This window comes from Jaculus jaculus, chromosome 1 (genome assembly GCF_020740685.1).
Source record: "Jaculus jaculus isolate mJacJac1 chromosome 1, mJacJac1.mat.Y.cur, whole genome shotgun sequence".
Lineage (NCBI taxonomy): Eukaryota > Metazoa > Chordata > Mammalia > Rodentia > Dipodidae > Jaculus > Jaculus jaculus.
This window is the reverse complement of record NC_059102.1, coordinates 30304841-30316343: the sequence shown is the minus strand read 5'-3', so window position 1 is coordinate 30316343 and position 11503 is coordinate 30304841.

Here is an 11503-nt window from a genome sequence, read left to right as displayed (position 1 = left end):
CCGTGTCTGGATTGGCTGTTCACGCCAGCACAACATGGAGCTTTATACTACACCTTGCAAGCATGAGGACCTGACTTTTATTCCCATCATCCACGTGAAATGCTGAGTGTCGTGTGTGCCTGTAATCCCAGTACTGGAGAGGCAGAGACAGGAGGTCCCTGGAGCTCAGGGGCCAGCATTCTAACCCCAACTGGTGAGCTCCAGGCCAAGGAAAGACCCTGTCTCAAAGGAGGTGGATGGTGCTCCCAAGGAATGACACCTCGGGTTGTCCTCTGGCCTCCACACACATGTGTACCTGCACACACATCACTATGCACACTGTATCTTAAAAAGGGTTGTAAGGGCTGGAGAGACGGCTGGACAGTTAAAGGCACTTGTTTACAATGCCTGGCAGCCTGTGTTTGATTCCCCAGCACCCACATAATGCCAGATGCACAAAGTGTGCATTTATCTGGAACTTGTTTGCAGTGGCGGGAACCCATACTCACTTTGTCTCTTTCAAATAAGTAAATAAAAATATTTCTTAAAAATAAAAAAAAATAAAAGTTTTTTAAAGGGTTGATTTTAGCCTTATATCTAATCCTCAGTACCACAAAAAAGAGGTGGGAGGGGTGAGAAAGAAATTATAAATCAAACTAGGAAATGAAGCACATGAGATTCATCAATATGCAGATGTAATCCATAGGAGAATTATCTGCTTAAGTACTCAAGATAATAAAATAATAATAATAAAAAAAAGTGAACCAGTCACAGTCAGGCTAAGGGTGTAGCTAAGTTGTAGAACATTTCTATCAGACTCAAAGCCCTAGTTCAATCCAGTCCTGGGGTGGAAGGAGCTATAGTGAGAATATAGAGGAAAAAAAGGACAGCATATCAAACTGCCTTCTACATTATCTGTATTTGTTCCCACAGATCAGTACTGCTTGAGGCCTCCATCACGGAAATCTGTTACCACAATGGGCAGTGGTTAGTGCAGAGATGTGTAGCTGGCAAAACTGCTGAGAATAAGTGCACACTATGTAGTCAGCTTCGAACAGGCCACCTAATCCCCCGTCCTAGATGTCAGGGAGAAGGTTGGAAAGAATGTAAGAGGAGGAGGGCAGAGAGGAGAGCTGTGCATCACTGCCTCCTAGATACGACATGCCTGGTCAACTTGGAAATTCACATCAGCTCTGGTTTCCTCACAAGATGGAGCCTGCCAATACTTTGCCATCGAAGGGGAAAAGATACATGAGACCCTTCACCTCCCAGACTAGATCATGGCAGCTAATGGTTACTGGGGGAGGGAAGATTCATCAGTGGTGTGGCCACTGGCAAGTTGCTCATTCCATAGTAAATAATCTTTCATCCATGATCGTTGCAAGCAACCCTAATTTAACTCAATGGTTTTTTTTTTTTTTTTTTAAGGCCTAGAATTGAGGTGGATATTAATGGAGAAGAAGAGAGTTAATGGAAGAGGTAGGGGGACATGAGAGGGTAATTATATAAGATCAAAATACATTTTTTTTGCATGCATGAAAATGTCAAAATGAAAAAAATAATTTTTTAAAAGGATGGAACATAGGTAAGTTTAAAAAGCTACAAATAGATAGAAATAAAAATTTAATCACTTACATTTAAACACTTCAATGATTTTTTTCATAAAAAGCGAAGGGGACAAAAGTAATAATTTTTCTTATGAGCTCTGTGTCAGAAATCTTAAATAAAACAGTAGCAAACAGAATTTCAGCAGCACATCAAAAGGATATTATAGCATGAGCAGGTCACAAGAGTGATTGTTGTAGACAGCTTCATGTTGCTGGCATGAACTTCCAAAGCAGGTTTATGGGAGGAACAGGATTTATTGAAGCTTACAAATCCAGGGGAAGTTCCATAATGGCAGAAGAAGCTGCCCCCCTTTATACAGATCCACACAGAGAGAAAAGCAACCAGTCTACCCAAAAGCAAGCACCCTTAGTGAGCCCCAGGCAGAGCTTAAGCACTCTGCCTACTTTTAGGCTAGAATTCCAGGTCAGTCTCCAAACACACCTTCGGGCTGGACCTTAGGATCTGCCCACAGAGACACCTCTTCCAGCCAGGCAGCTGAACATCTAAGATGCTTTAATAAAACTGAATCTACTGGGGACATCCATTCGAACTACCACATTCTGCCCCTGGTGCCCAATAGATTCATAATCATCTCACCTTGTAAATTGTATTTAATCCAACTTCAAAGGTCCTCATATTCTTTACCAAGTTAAGACAGTTCCAAAGTCCCAAGTCTCATCTGAGATTTAAGGTTGTCTATTAGCTGTGAATACTGTAAAACAAAAATGACTTATATACCTTCAACATATAAAGGCACAGAGTAAACATTTCTAGTTGCTATAAGACATAGCAAGGAGAGACTGGACCAATGCAAACTCAATAACCATCAGGCAAACATCAAACACCTACAGTTCAAGCCTGATATGAAAACCAGTGACTGGTGTCTCTGGATTTTGCCCTCTGCCCCTCCAGCTGAGCTGAATAGCTAGGGAAAACTTCCATCCTGAGCCAGCAGCGCTCCATGGTAGCAGTCCGAATGCAACTAAACATCCTTGGGTCTCCACAGCAAACCACAGTCCATCTTCCAATGGTTTCACTGGCCTATCAGGATTGCATAGTGAAGGGTGACTTGTGACAAACACCAGGCCAACCGTGGGGCAGCTCCACACCATATTTCATAGTCAGGAACACTGGAAATTAAAAAAAAAAAAAAGCTTTAATACATAGAGACAAAATTTCCTGTTCACCCCAGCTGTGGTTCTCCCAAAACATGGAGTAAGACACACCACAGTGGAAGAGAGGAAGCCAGTGGGAGTCATGACGGGCTGATAGAGGGGAAAGGGCACGGGTCACAGTCTGCTCCGTCCCTTACCACGCTGGATTCCTGTGGGCCTGGAATTCTGAGAGATAGCAGTAAATTCATTTACAGGATGTGTCTCTGGAACATGCTGTAATGCTGAGGCCTCAAAGGTGTCAGTTGGATAAGATAGATGGTTTACATTTGGCTATTTCTTTCCTGAAAGGTAGGGCCAGCAACACCACTCCCATAGCCATGCTGGAGGCCACAGCCCTTTGTGCAGAGGGCCATGCAGCTGGAGAAGTTAGATCACATACTCAAGGCTTCCTTGCTGCTTAGCAGCAAAATAGTGACAGCAAATGCTTAAGCTATGTGCTATGTAGTACTGTAAGCATTTACCAAAAATTAACAACTCATTGTACACTCATTACAACTGTGTGCAGTAGGTAGCATTAGGTCCCCATTTAACAGATAAAGAAAATGAGGACCAGAAAGTTTAAATAACTTGTCCAAGGTCACGCAGCTAGTAGGTGGAAAAGCAAGGATTTGAACCAGGGACTAAGGCTCCAAAATCCCAAACAGTGCACTACCTTATATCTTTGATTCAGAGGCATACTGAAGTTCCCCAAGAATGAGAAAGTCTAATAGTTAAGTTGTTTTTTGTTTGTTTGTTTTCAAGGTAGGGGCTTACTCTAGCTCAGGCTGACCTGGAATTCATTATGTAGTCTCAGGGTGGCCTCAAACTTACAGTGATCCTCTTACCTCTGCCTCCAGAGTGCTGGGATTAAAGGCATATACTACCACGCCTGGCTTTAATGATTTTTAAATTTAAAAAAAAATACATTTTAGGGCTGGAGAAATGGCTTAGTGGTTAAGCACTTGCCTGTGAAGCCTCAGGATCCCAGTTTGAGGCTGGATTCCCCAGGACCCATGATAGCCAGATGCACAAGGGGGTACACGTGTCTGGGGTTCATTTGCAATGGCTGGAGGCCCTAGTGTGCCCATTCTCTCTCTCTCTCCCTATTTCTCTTTCTGTCTGTTGCTCTCAAATAAATAAAATAAAAATACATTTTACGTCACAAGTCAATATACTTCATATATTGATGATGCCCATTAGAATTGAATGAAGATGTTATTTAAAAATTTACTATGTATTATGTTCATTTTTTTTTTTTGAGGCAAGCCCAACAGACTGCCTTTTTATGCAAGAGAGATTGAGAGAGAGAGAGAGAGAATTGGTGTGCCAGGGCCTCCAGTCATTGCAGTTGAACTCCAGATGAGTGCGCCCCCTGGTGCTCATGTGCAACCTTGCACACTTGTGTCACCATGTGTCTGGCTTATGTAGGACCTGGAAAGTTGGACATGAGTCCTTAGGCTTTGCAGGCAAGTACCTTAACTGCTAAGCCATCTCTCCAGTCCTTATTTATTTATTTGATGTTTGCTTTTTCTTTTTGTAGTGTTGAGGATCTGACCTAGGACATCGTGAATGTTAGACAAGACCTCTCTATGTCCCTAGCAAGTTTTTTTTTTTTTTTCTCCCTTCTTGATATCTCTTTCTTCCTTTTGAAATCAAGGCAAACTATGCCATGTTAACAAATCAAGATCTGTACTTTGAAAGCCATACTTCTTTAAAACTACTCTCCTTCTAGCTTTTACCTTGTAGGAAGGTTGTTTCTATTTGTGTGTGTTAATGTTCCGTAACACACACCACTTGGCGTGGGAAAGAGCTGGCAGATCATGCCCATCAAGTATATCTCTGGTTGCTAGGCATTCATTTCTCCCCTGTAGCTCATGTCTAAGGATGCCATGCTGGGCTTTAAAACAAATTAGCATGTTGGACACTCAGGAAGACTTTCATTTCCTTATTCATTCATTCACTCATTCATTTAACAATTATCTTAGCAACTATTTAGTGCTACACAGTGGACTAAACCTAGAATTGGCTAGCAGACCCAACCATAAGTACCACACATTTCTGTACATAAAGTTTTATTAGTTCCTAGCCAAGTCCACTCATTCACGTGTTGTCTATGATGCTACTATGTGGAACTGAGTAGTGGCTCCAGAGACCACGCGACCACTCACTCATCACTTGACTTGAGCACCTGTGGACAGCCTTGTAAGCCAGAAAGAAGAGCTCTTTAGTTACTTACAGTGAGGATGGGCAGAGAAATAAGAGAAATGTATTTTATTGTAATCCTTAATGCTTCTTTGGGCGTCTAATTTGTATGTGGACATAATTTCATTTACCTTAAGAATCTTAAGCTAGGAAAGGTGGCTCACGCCTGTAATTCCAGATCTTGGGAGTCTGAACCAAGAAGATTGTGAGTTTGAGGCCAGGCTGGGCTACATAGTGAACCTGAGGCTAGCCTGTATTATGGACAGAGGCCTTATCTTCAAACAACAACAAAACCATTTACATATTTATATTCCAATGGCATTCAAACTTTTCTTTTGTTATTTTTATTTATTTATTTGAGAGTGACAGAGAGAGAAAGAGGCAGATGGAGGGAGGAAGAGAGAATGGGCACGCCAGGGCCTCCAGCTACTGCAAACAAACTCCAGACGTGTGTGCCACCTTGTGCATTTGGCTAACGTGGGTCCTGGGGAATCGAGCCTCGAACCGGGGTCCTTCACCAGGCCTCACAGCAGGCACTTAACTGCTAAACTTTAGTCAGTAATCTCTAGAGTAATTGCAGGGCCGCTGCGTGTGTAAGATAACTGCAGCTCATGTTCATTCATCACACTCCGCTTGAGTGTCTCTTGGGTGTGGGCTGGCACGAGACGCGTTGCTGGGTCTCTGGGGATGCACAGAAGTAGATGTATAGGGCTGGAGAGATGGCTTAGCGGTTAAGCGCTCGCCTGTGAAGCCTAAGGACCCCGGTTCGAGGCTCGGTTCCCCAGGTCCCACGTTAGCCAGATGCACAAGGGGGCGCACGCGTCTGGAGTTCGTTTGCAGAGGCTGGAAGCCCTGGCGCGCCCATTCTCTCTCTCTCTCCTTCTATCTAGCTTTCTCTCTGTCTCTGTCGCTCTCAAATAAATAAATAAAATATTAAAAAAAAAAGAAGTAAATGTATAGCTACTAGTTAGCATATCTGCAGAGGGCTGCTCAGCTTTTCTACCAGCACAGAGGAACTGGGGAATGGGAAGACTTCTTGGAAGAGGTGATAATGTGCTGATATAATTTTTTGGAGACAAGGAACCCTAAGATTCCCTTGAACTCTTAATTCTCCTACCTCAGTGTCCCGAGTGCTGGAATGGCAGGCTTGGTCTACTATACCCATTGCGGTGGTTTGATTCAGGTGTCCCCCATAAACTTAGGTGCTCTTAATGCTAGGTTCCCAGCTGATGGAGATTTGAGAATTAACGCCTCCTGGAGGGAGTGTATTGTTGGGGGTGTGTGTTATAGGTATTATAGCCAGTTTCCCCTTGCCAGTGTTTGGCACACCCTCCTGTTGCTGTCCACCTTATGTTGGCCAGGGGGTGATGTCCACCCTCTGCTCATGCCATCCTTTTCCCCTGCCATCGTGGAGCTTCCCCTCGAGCCTGTGAGCCAAAATAAACCTCTTTTTCCCAGAAGTTGTCTTGGTTGGGTGATTTCTACCAGCAATGCGAACTGGACTGCAACACCCATTTTGAGGTTGTTCTTGAAAAGGCGATATGGCTGGGGTGCCGCTCAGTGGTAAAGTGATTGTGCAGCATGGGAAAGGTCCTGGGACCTTTCCACAGAGCCACAACTAATTAATTAACTGGACAATGAAGAAGATACAGGGACCCACCTATGTAAAGCTTAGTTATTTAAAGACACAGTCCTTTTAGGAGCTAGTAGGAATTGGCTTATCACCAAAGATATTTGTACTTTGATTTTTAAAATTTTCTTTATGTGTGTGTGTGTGTGTTTTATAGCATACATGTGGGGGTGTCAGTGGACAATCTTGAGGTGTCTGTGCTCCATCTTCTTTTTTTGTTGTTGTTGTTTTGAAGTAGGGTCTCACTCTGGCTCAGGCCGACCTGGAATTCACTATGTAGTCTCAGGGTGGCCTCGAACTCTCGGTGATCCTCCTACCGCTGCCTCCCGAGTGCTGGGATTAAAGGCGTGCGCCACCACGCCTGGCTCCATCTTCTTTTTGAGACAGGATCTTTTGCCACTGTGAATAAACTTTGGGCTTTCCTGATTCAGACTCCCATTGTTGTTGGCATGTTGTGATCACAGATGCAGACACCACTTTGCATGGTTGCTAAGGAATTGAACCCATGTAATCAAATAAGTAAGTGCCTTTGACCAATCAGCCATCTTCCTACCCCCTACCTCCCTGCACTTTGATTCTGTGAGAAAAAGTTTATTCACTTATTTGTTTATTTGTAATGGAAATAAGCTGTGTCTTTTTTTTTTTTTAAAGATTTTCTTTTTATTTATTTTTTAGAGACAGAGAGAAGGAGGGAGCGAGGGAGAGAGACAGAGAGAGAGAAAGACAGAGAGTGAGAGAATGGACACACCAGGGCCTCCAGCCACTGCAAACGAACTCCAGATGCGTGTGCCACCTTGTACATCTGGCTTACATGGGACCTGGAAAATTGAACCTGGGTCCTTAGGCTTCACAGGCAAGTGCCTTAACCGCTAAGCCATCTCTCCAGCCCTATAAGCTGTGTCTTTTAAAAATATTTTTTATTTATTTGAGAGAGAGAGAGAGAGAGAGGGAGGCAGATAGAGAGAATGGGTGTGCCAGGGTCTCAAGCCACTGCAAACAAATTCCAGATGCAGGTACCACCTTGTGCATCTGGCTTATGTGTGTACTGGGGAATCAAAGTGGGGTCCTTAGGCTTTGCAAGCAAGTGCCTTAACCGCTGTGCCATCTACCCAGTCCCAGCTGCATATTTTAACCTGTCTGGTCAGCCAGCTGGATTACACAAGTCCTTCTGAGTCCCAGGGAGAATGGAACTGCAACCTTGGCCTCTTGGGCAAGAAGCATGCACCGCATGAGCTGGCCTAGTCAGTTGTGCCTGCAGGCTGGCTGACAGGAGAAGAGCAGCTACTGGGGAGCCGCTCACATTTCAGACAGGTGGGATGCCCTGTACGAGACTACCAGCTCCTTCTCTGGGTGAAAAATGATGGCCCAAGGTGGCTTCCTCACCACCACTGCTGCCTTGTGCCTGACCTTCCCATCTTCCTCATAAATCTGCCTGAGCTTCACTGCCTTCCCAGGTATCGAGAGGCAAGTTTGTCTGGAGACCCTTTGGGAACTGATGTCAAATGCTCAACAAATGTTCTGTTAAGTTAGATCTGCGGCAGGCTGGAAGAGAAGGAGATTAAAGGAATAAAATATGCCCCGCACAATTTTGGAGAGCATTAGCCAGCTGGGACTCAGCTCTGTCATCTAAGGTGACCAAAGGGTTGTCTGATAAATGATAACAATTTTCTGTAACACATGGGCTTTTAATCTTCCCAACAGCCTGGGGGGAAAATGTTAGACATGATGACTGGAGCGGTTCTTACCTTGTCTTTCGGGGGTTCAAACGTCGTTTTAGACTCTATGGACAGTAAATCTGGCAATATTCTGAGAACGCCTGGGTCAGTAGGACCCTGGCTGGTCAGGACACTTTTTCTGGAGGAGGGGAGTATATTTAGGCAATGAAAACTCACTTCATGTAACTGATAAAAGAAGGTGATATTTTTAGGGGATATAAGGTAGCTAACAAAACCTAAGAGAGCAGATACTGGGGGTGGACTCCCTGGGACCAGGCAAAAACTGAAGAAGCCCTTCCTTCATGTCTCTCTTCCTCCCAACTTGCCTTTTCTATTCTTTTCTTTCCTTTCCTTTTTCATTCCTCAATTTTATCCTTCCTTCTTCCTTCCCCCTTTCTGTTTTTCTTGCTGTCTTTTTTTATCTTTCTCTCTGTTTTTCATGCTCTTTTTCTTTTTTTTATATATATTTATTTATTTTTGAGAGCGACAGACACAGAGAGAAAGACAGATAGAGGGAGAGAGAGAGAATGGGCGCGCCAGGGCTTCCAGCCTCAGCAAACGAACTCCAGACGCATGCGCCCCCTTGTGCATCTGGCTAACATGGGACCTGGGGAACCGAGCCTCGAACCGGGGTCCTTAGGCTTCACAGGCGAGCGCTTAACCGCTAAGCCGTCTCTCCAGCCCTCTTTTTCTTTTTTGATATATTTTAAAAATATTTTATTTGGGGCTGGAGAGACGGCTTAGCGGTTAAGCGCTCGCCTGTGAAGCCTAAGGACCACAGTTCAAGTCTCCATTCCCCAGGACCCACGTTAGCCAGATGCACAAGGAGGCACATGTGTCTGGAGTTCATTGGTAGTGGCTGGAGGCCCTTGCATGCCCATTCTCTCTCTCTCTCTCTCTCTCTATTTGCCTGTTTATCTCTCTGCCTTTTGCTCTCAAATAAATAAATAAATAAAAATAAACAAAAAATTAGTTTAACAATATTTTACTTGTTTGAGAGAGAGAAAGAGGAAGATAGAGTTAGCAGAGGGTGGGGGGAGGAGGAGAGGGAGAGAGAGAGAATGGGTGTACCAGGGCCTCTAGCCACCACAAATGAACTCCAGAAGCATGTGCCACCTTGTATATTTGGCTTACATGGGTACTGGGGAATTGCTTAACTGCTAAGCCATCTCTCCAGCCCGGTACTGGGGAATTGAACCTGGGTCCTTAGGCTTCACAGGCAAGCACCTTAATCATTAAGCCAACCCTCCACCACCTTTTTTATATTTTGAGACAGGACTTTGCTTTGTAACCTAGTCTGTCCTCTAGCTCATAATCAGCTTGCCTCAGCCCCCTGGGTGCTGGAATTAGAGCTATGCACACCATGCCCGCCTTCCCTTCATTTTTCTTTTCTTTCTTTCTTTCCTTCTGTTTTTTTTTTCTTTCCTCTACACAGCCTGCCTTTCTCTATTCTCCTGGGCTTAATGCTCAGTTTCTGGTCCCAGTCATGATTGACTGGCAACTCTTGTTCCTAGATATAAGTCTCAAGGAAAAAAAAAATAATAGAATTGTCCTCTTGTGGCCAGGTGTTCACAGTGGACACACTCAGCTATGCAGAGGAAAGCAGGGCACTCAACATCTGGCTTCAGAGAGGCATGTGCTTCTTGGGGGGGGGGCTATTTGTCTCAGAGGAGACTATAGATTGTATGGTTCACCCCCCCCGCCCCCCAACAAAAGCCTGTGGGGTCTCTGTGATCCACAGGAGGGATGGATTTCCTTTGGGTGTAGTTGTTTTGCATTGCAGGTTGGCAAGCTGCAAGAATGCTTTGCTTTCTCACTAGGTGCCCTTGAAGAGTGCTCTGTGCATCATAACTGTCTTGCTGCTGCGTTTGTGCACACAGCTTAGAAGTCCTAGGAGGGTCCTGATAAGAGGCGACTGTATCTAGGTTTAAACGAGGGCTTTGCAGAGGCATCACTGATAGGAAACCCATACTCCCTATAGAAGAATTCTTGCAGCCTTGATATCTGTCCCTCCTTCCCCAGTGTTATTTCCCGAAGGTGGGATTCCTTTTATTTTCTTCCACGACTCTAACTCTTATTTAGGGTCAAATTCAATTGCCATATCTGCCAGTTAAGTTTTCCAAATATACCACACCGACCTTCATTTCCTTATTTCAGGACTTATTCAGGAGTCACTCACTGGGCACAGGGTCGGCTGCTTACATTAATTTGTCTGGGCGGCTATAATAATGTACCATGAACAGTGTGTCCTAAAAGCCAGAAATTTATTTTCTCACAGTACTGGTGGTAGAGGCGTGTGTGTGTGTTGGGGGGGGGGGGCGGTAAAAGTCCAAGATGAAACTCTTAGCATGCATGATTTCCTTGAGGCCTCTTTCCTTAGCTTGTAAATGACCTCTGACTTGTCTTTCCCATGTGTTCACACATACCTGTGTTTCTTTGTGTATCTAGATTTCTTCTTATTTATTTATTTACGAGAGAGAGAGAGAGAAAGAGAGAGAGAGAGAGAGAGAGAGAGCGAGAGCGAGAGAGAGAGGAGAGAGAGAATGGGCTAGGCACTCCAAACGAACTCCAGACACATGTGCCACCTTGTGCATATGGCTTATGTGGGTCCTGGGGTCCTTAGGCTTCACAGACAAGTTAACCACTAAGCCATCTCTCCAGCCCTCCAGATTTCTTCTTATAAGGACACCAGTCAGTTTGGATTTAGGTCTACCCTAATGACTCTGTTTTAACTTAATCATGTCTTTAAAGGCCTTAACACCAAATTTAGTCACATTCTGAGGAATGAGGGGTTTGAGTTTCAACCCTTGGACATGTTTGTGACACGCCCATAAACTTGACATTACTGGGCACAAACTGAACAAGGGTATATGATCTTTGTCCTTTCATTATTCAACAGCCTGGGCAAAGACATGTGTCAAATGGTCATGTATATGACTAGATCATTGGCTGCCAATGTATGGTAGTCTCACAACTATGTGCAAAGGTAGTGTGGTGTTGGGTTGGCTGCTGGTCAGGAAAGATCTCTTTGAACATCTGAAGGAAGGATAGATGGGAGGGCCCAGTATTGCAGACAGAGAGAAATATTGTAGATTCTGGGCAGTAGGAAAGAACACGACATCTTCAAGAAGTCAAGGTCAAGAGGTCCAAGATTCATGGGACGCTGTATCCTGACATCCTTGCTTGAATGCTTACCATGCTCTGTCTTTGATTGC